Here is a 7,820-nt window from a genome sequence, read left to right as displayed (position 1 = left end):
AAAAAAAAGCAGTCTTTTAACGTGGTAAAAACACTTTTTCTTTAAAAGTTTTTTTTTTTTTTGGGATTTTTTAAAGGAAGGGAGAAAACTTTTTTTTTTTTAAGGGAAATCTAATGTTGTCAAACACATTTTTGAAAACATATTTTTCTTGAAGAAACATTCTTTTGAAAACACTTTTTTGTTTATGTAGGAAAAAACGTTTTTGAAAACTCTTTTTTTTTTTTTTTGAAGAAACATTTTCTTTTTAAAACACCTTTTTTTGTATGCAGGAAAAACGTTTTTTGAAAACATTTATCTTTCAACATATCAATTTCGGATTTCTTCTCTTTTTTAAAATTGTTTTTTTTTTTAAAAAAAAAAACTCTTTAAAAAGAAAGTTTTTTTTAGAAAAGCATCTTTTTTAGAAAACTCTCTTTTTTATTTGAAAGACTTCATTTAAAAAAAAAAAAAAAAAGAGGTTGAAAAAAGATTTTGAAAATCATTTCCTTAGAATAGTGTGCAGATTAGTTGTTTTACCCAATCATATTTATTTTATGGCAACATTAATGATGAGTAAAGAAAAGGGATAACAATAATAAAGTGAAGAAAATAAATGGTAAGGAAAGTAAAGTGCAGAAATTTAAATGACATCAAAAGTAAAGAGCTAAAATTTAAATGACATGAAAGTAAAGAGATGAAATTTAAATGACATAAAAGTAAAGAGCTAAAATATTTTTTTGAAAGAGTTTCAACCTATGGCGTCCGCTCCTGATAATTGCTCTTTATTATCAGACCAAGACACCAATCAGTTTTTGGTGTAGGAGGGGATTGAACCCCAGATCTCTTATACAACCATCAGAGACTTTACCAGTTGAGCTAACTGGAACCCACAAGAGCTAAAATATTATAAATGTTGATTAATTTTTTTTTTTTTATGTCCCTCTTAAATATATTTTAATCTCTTTCAAGCCTTATGAGTTCTTTATCATAAAGAAATGAGAGCTCAAACTATCAACCATTCTCATGAGACATACCCATATTGTGCTTTATTTGAGATTTAAAAACCATTTAAGAGGGAGGAAATAGAAAATCTTTTTTATTTGTGTGTCTTAGTGTGTGTGTGTATATATATATATATATATCTGTTGCTAATACCAATCTCTATTATCCTTATAATCAGGAATTTTTGGTCATGATGAAGCTTCCACACCAGATTTGGAAGAGAATTAACCTTGTTGGCACAAGCAGCCAAAATTGCTAAAATAATTCTCTTGATAAGTCTGCACTGATTCCCTGGTAAAGTCACTGATTCCCTGATAAAGCTACAAAGCTGCTTTGATTCCCTGGTAGAAGTATAGCTCTTGCTCTAGCTATTCCCCACAGGGGATAAATTCCTCTCCAGATAACACATGCTGACCTGCCATGAATAGTAAAAAAAGTTAATTTTACTGTTCACATGAATAGTAAAAGTCAATTTTATTATTTAAATAGTGTTTTTTTTTAATACAAGATAGAAATTATACTTTAATCTAATTTAAGTGTGTGTGTGTGAAGTATAGCTCTTGCTCTAGCTATTCTCCACAGGGGCTAAATTCCTCTCCAGATAACACATGCTGACCTGCCATGAATGGTAAAAAAAGTTAATTTTACTGTTCACATGAATAGTAAAAGTCAATTTTATTATTTAAATAGTGTTTTTTTAACGCAAGATAGAAATTATACTTTAGCCTAATTTAAGTGTGTGTGTGTGAAGCTCCTTCCTAGAAACTTGAACCCCGCCCTTGCCGCCCATACCTCACAAGCACTTATACTTGTGGAGCAACCATTACATCAAGGGTATGCGGTGGTAAATAGTGTTTTATTTTGCCTACAAAAGGGACATCCCTTTTAGGTTAGAGGCATCACTTAATTTTCCTAGTTTCAAATTCCATATGGTTTCCAGATTGCTTCCATATAGTTTCAAATTCCATCACTCAAATTCCATATAACACAAACAAACAATAATAATATGAAAATAAAGATAAAGAGAGAGATATATACAAAAAAGGATAAGAATTTAAAGCAACAATAAACAAGATAATGAGAATGATTTTATATATGATGAAAANAAGAGAACAAAGGGTTTACTTCTAGATGTGTCTACGAGATGGAATGCAACATATAACATGTTTGGTAGTGCTGTGAGATATCATTCTGTGTTGAACTGTTTATCACAGGATAATGCTGATTTCAAGCATTGTCCATTAAGGGATGAATGGGATAGAGTTTTTTTTTTAAGAGGGTTTCAACTTATGACGTTCGCTCCTGATAATAATTCTTTATCATCAAATCAAGACACCAATCGATTTCTAGTGTAGGCGAAGATTGAATCTTAGATCTCTTATTCAACCACTAGAAACTTTACTAGTTAAGCTAATTAGAACCCATAAGGGATGAATGAAATAGAGTTGAAAGGATGGCTTGGTTTCTGAAACATTTTAATAACATCATTACTCTATTTTCTAGAACCGATTATCCCACAACAAATTTATATTTTCATGGAGTATCTTAAATTGAATTGCTCTTACTTAAGGAAATAGAGAGTCAAGATTCATTTATTAGTAATATGACACAACAGATGAAAGGTAAATTTGACAAATATTGGGATTGTTATAGTGTGGTAATAGCTTGTGCTATTGTTCTTGACCCAATGTACAAGTTAGATTTTGTGGACTTTACTTTCAAGAAAATAAAGCCAATTGAACACATTGCAAAAATGAGGGTGGGGCAAGTTCAAACACAATTGTATAAATTTTTTTTAGAATATGAATGTCCTAAGCCTATGGCTACTACGAATGCTTTATATTGTGTTGGGAGTTCTAACCGTGGTGATATGGATGATCATGATGAAGATATGAAAGATGATGTAAGTATATTGAATTTTGTTTGGTATATGTTGTGGTATTTTTTTTAATAATGAAATTATAATGTTGTTTGGTATTTTTTTTAATTGCAATTTTTTTTAATGATTAGGAATTTGAGTATTATGAAAGTTCTCATAGTGCCAAAACAAAAAATCTCAATTGGACTTGTATTTAGAAGAGTCTAGACTTAGCAAAAGGCAAAATTCAAAGTTGAAAGTTCTCTCTTGGTGGAGAGAACATTACAATCAGTTTCCAGAGCTCTCTTGCACAGGATCTCATGAGCATTCTATTGGCAAATCTGGTTTTGCATCTCATACAAAACACACAGCGGAAGCAACAATCACAGATCTACTTCATTCACGAGAGATAACATATAATCTTGAATTCTAGAACAAAGAATAGGAAGCGTACCTTAATGCAGTGAAATTCAAAACCAAAACTTGGAAATACTTGGGAACACTTTTAATCTTCACTTCAATTCCACTTAATGTCTAAGAAGTGTGATCTCTCAATTAGTTTCCAATGAGAGAATAAAAGAGTGTCTAACACCCACATACAAACCATTTCATGTCTTTTGATCTTAATGAAAGACTCATATGAAAAGACTTATGAAATTTTGTATGTTTCTTTTCTTATATATAACTAATTATCTAATTAGGTTAGCCTTTTAGGCCTTTCCAATTAGGCTTAAGCGTGTGGCTTGGAATGGGACAAAAAATGACCAATAAGACACTAGTTCCAATGGGCCTTGGGCTTTTCTGTCAACTCTTGATAAGTCCAAAGTTACCATTAACTATATTTAATACCACTATATAAATATAGTTGCACTCTAGGCATTATCTATAAATTATATCTCAATACTTTATTATACATGCAACCCCTTCATAAAAATATTCGTACTAATATAAAGTCATGAATATAGACTGCCACTTTGAAGATTACTATCTCTTAATTCTTGAGTACCCGGTTTAATCCTTTATATTATTTATCATATATTTATGAAATCCAATTCCATAAACATATACTTTAGTAACTACTTACTAAAGTGGTTGGGCTCAGTACTCTAAATAACCAAACCCATTAAATTTATCTCAAAGAAATATTTTATATCTCCGTTAAGAGATTATGAATTTCATTTTGAGAATATATGTTCCATCAACACTAAATGTGGCTACCCAACATACTGAGATTTTGACTGTAACTTATAGATCTCATTCCTGATATATCAAAACAACTTACATTTCATGATCAGGTCCATTATTCTTTTATGATTTAGAGTTGATATAAATAGAAGTCGTAAGATTTATTATTCATTTGACAGTCGTTAGGAGAATAATAAATCTCACAACGGTCCAGTTCAATATGTCTTAACTCTTAAGACAAATTATCTTAGTTGATATTTTATAATTTTCGCAGATGAAATGCTCAATTTCATCACTGACTACGAACTAAAGTTTTGAATTTACAAAAAACTTGTGATTTATATTTTCTGTGACTTTTCACATAAATCGCATACTATATATCTCATGGACTAAGATAACGTCTCATTAATTCATTAATAGATATTCTCATATAATTAAACAATTTAATTTTTTATGACATGCCAATAAATTGGATATTAGGACACAAACCCCAACACATTCCTATAAATATTGTTGCATCTGAATCAAGTTTTAGCACAGGAAAAAAAAAATTCTTATTCTGTACCAATCACGTCTTTTGTCTAAGAACGTGAAAGCTACGCTGTGCACTAAAAGTTGATTATATGGATTTAAAGGTATTTTAATTTATTAATAGAGTCATAGAAATTATACATTTTTAACTTTTTATTGATAAGCTTCTTTTTTTTTTTTGGTTAAATGGAAGTTTCATTTAAAACTAACTAGCCAAAGTGGCAAGAGTAGCGGCTGTAAGCCTACAATAATACAGCCTAGTAGCATCCAAATTAACAAGGGAAGAAATTTCAAAAGTGGGGGAAATCAACAAAATCCTCCTAAAGAGAGCATCCCCTTTTTGCTAGAGTGTCAACACATTTATTTGTTTCCCAAAATACATTCTCCACTCTTACTTGATGAAAGCTGCCCATCAATGACCCGTAATCATTAAGAAGGGGAGAATATGGTCTATTAGCATTGGTGTTGGATTTAATTAGATCCATAATCACTTTCACATCCAGCTCCACCATTAAACTTTGAACATCAATATCTGAAGCCAACCTTGGACTACCCTTTAGAGCCCAGAATTCAGCCATGATGCTTGAAATATGACAAATGGACCTTAAGAAACCCTTAACGCAGTTGCCACAACTATCTATGATGAGGCCTCCCCCTCCTACCACAACTATCTTATGGTACATTTAAGTTATATTAAAATATTGTATTGTAGATGAAAATATTAATGAAACTGACAAACTTAAGCTACAATTCACAAGTATGAATATTTGTAGTGCCGAATCTAATACTAACGTTGAGTAGATTAAGGTATATTTTATTATTTAGTTTATCTTTCTATATAATCTAACTATATTAGTATTTTAAATGCAACAAGAATTTGTGCACTTAAGAAGGCTGATTACTTGACACAGTCTATGACATTTAGTTTTGTAATTTTTTTTTTTTTTTGGTTTTTTTATGGGAATGATATCATTAGTGAATTTTGAATTTGAAGTATGTAAAGAATTTTAGTCATACTCAAAAGTCAAAACTGTTTGAATTGCAAGGATATGGTAATCTTTATATTTTTTTGGTTTGTTTGTTTTTTTTTCCCTTCACATGTATAATAGTAAATTAGTAACAAATAATCTAACTGTTTGATTTGATTTTTCTCTCAAAAAAGTTGACATTTATTTATTTTTTAAAAATGTAAAAATATGGGCTAAAAAGTCAAAATTGTTTGAATTGCAAGAATATGGAAATCTTTTATATTTTTTGGTTTGTTTGTTTTTTTCCCTTCACATGTATGATAGTAAATTAGTAAAAAATAGTCTAACTATTTAATTTGATTCATTCTCTTTAAAAAGTTGGCATTTATTTATTTTTTAATGTGAAAAATATGGGCTAACCTAGTCCTATTTGCAATCCAATTGACCCGACTCATTTTCAACCCGTTTAAAATGACCTAACTTGGCCTGCAATCCAAATGATCTGACTCGATCGTTTGCCATGTCTAGTCTCAAACCACCCCATCCCCCCTTAAAAAAAAAAAAAAAAAACATTGAGTAGTCTTTTGTATCTTCAAAATCCCAAAACCCCAAAGTTTCATATTTCCACCGGTCTTAGTCTTTTCTCTCTATGGAGGACTATGAAGCATTAAGGTATCTAAACAATGACACTAAAATATCTAAATCTAACCAGTTTTCTCATTGGGGTTTGTGGAGTTTTTTTTTTGGGGGGGGGGTGGTTTACATTTTTCAGGATTTAAGGAATTTCTTAAAAAATTTCACAAAACCCCGTCCCACAATATTTGTCAATCAAAATGTTATGTGCATAAAGAAAAGAAGATTATGGAGAGATTCAAAAGCCATTAATGCACAACTGATAAGATTTCATCAAACTTGGATTCTTAGTCAGATTTGTGAATTTTCAGAGATTTAGTTGTACACTTTGATGCGTGGGTTTTGTGGTGGTTGTTGATGGCGACAAAAACGACTCGCTTCACTTGGGGGATCACTATTAGAGATGGAAAACCACTAAGAGAGAAGGACCAATGAGTTTTGAGATAAACAAAGAGAAAGAAAAGAGAGTATGAGTAGACTGAAAAGAAGCAACAGTAATGAGAGGGAATTCTCTCTCTCTCTCTCTCTAAATAAAATAATCATACTTTTACTGTACAACCCTATGACTTAGAACATTCACAGCAGTGGAGGCATATTACTATATTGCTAAAATTTAGATCCACAAACAAAAAAATCTTGTTGCAGCAGTGGAGTTAAATCTAAAAATTTTAGCTCCATTGCTATAGTGTACATCTATAGATAGATGTGCATTGTTCATGAAAGCTAAAAAAAAATATATATATTATTTTACTCCGGTTTTGATTAAAAAAGGCCACTTGCTCTCTCATCATTCACTCTCACCGTGCCTTTCTCTCTCTCTCTCTCTCTCTCTCTCTCTCTCTCTCTCTCTCTCATCTCTGAACCTCATCTCTCTCAATCTCACTCTCTTAACTCCGGTATCTCTCTCAATCTCACTCTCTCTCTCCTGACTGCCTCTCCATCTCTTCTTTCTTCCTCCACACACCCACAAACCCTTTTTTCTTCCTCAGACACCCATCACTGATCTACATGAGCCCAGCCGCCACAGACCTGTCACCGCCGACCTGATCCATTTCGGCCTTTCTTCTCTATTTTCGGCGTTTCAGTTTTGTGTTTCGGGCTGTGCTTGTATTTCAGGTTGTGCTTGTGTTTCGGCTTTGTGTTTCTGGCTGTGCTTATGTTTCAAATTTGTGTTTCGGGTTGGGTTTTTGTTTCGAGCATGGGTTTCGATTTTTGTTTCGGGCTAGGTTTGTGTTTCGGGCTATGATTTTTCTACTTTTTTTTTTCTTCTTCACTGGTTTTGATGGGCATGACGGTATTGTAGTTGCGCAGTGATTTTTATGGGTTTGATGGTGGTTGTGGTTGTATGTTGATGGTTGAATGAAATATTATTTTATTGTAGTGTTTATATTATTTTATTACGTTAAAAGCTAAAATAGTTCCATTGTTGTAGGATGTGTGAAGGTAAAATAGATAAAGTGACTTTTTATGTAGCTAAAAAGCTAAAAATATGTCTCCACTGCTGTGAATGCTCTTATCACTTAAAAAATACATACACATACCAACACATAATTATTTATTTATTTTTTTTCACAATTTAAAATAGGTTATTTGAAATATGATACTAAACACATTTTTTGTATTATGACTACTTTAGTTTAAACACATATTTTCACAATACTTTT

The sequence above is a fragment of the Quercus suber genome, unplaced genomic scaffold, assembly GCF_002906115.3.
Source record: "Quercus suber isolate HL8 unplaced genomic scaffold, Cork oak 2.0 scaffold_104, whole genome shotgun sequence".
NCBI lineage: Eukaryota > Viridiplantae > Streptophyta > Magnoliopsida > Fagales > Fagaceae > Quercus > Quercus suber.
Note: the sequence above shows the minus strand (reverse complement) of the source record.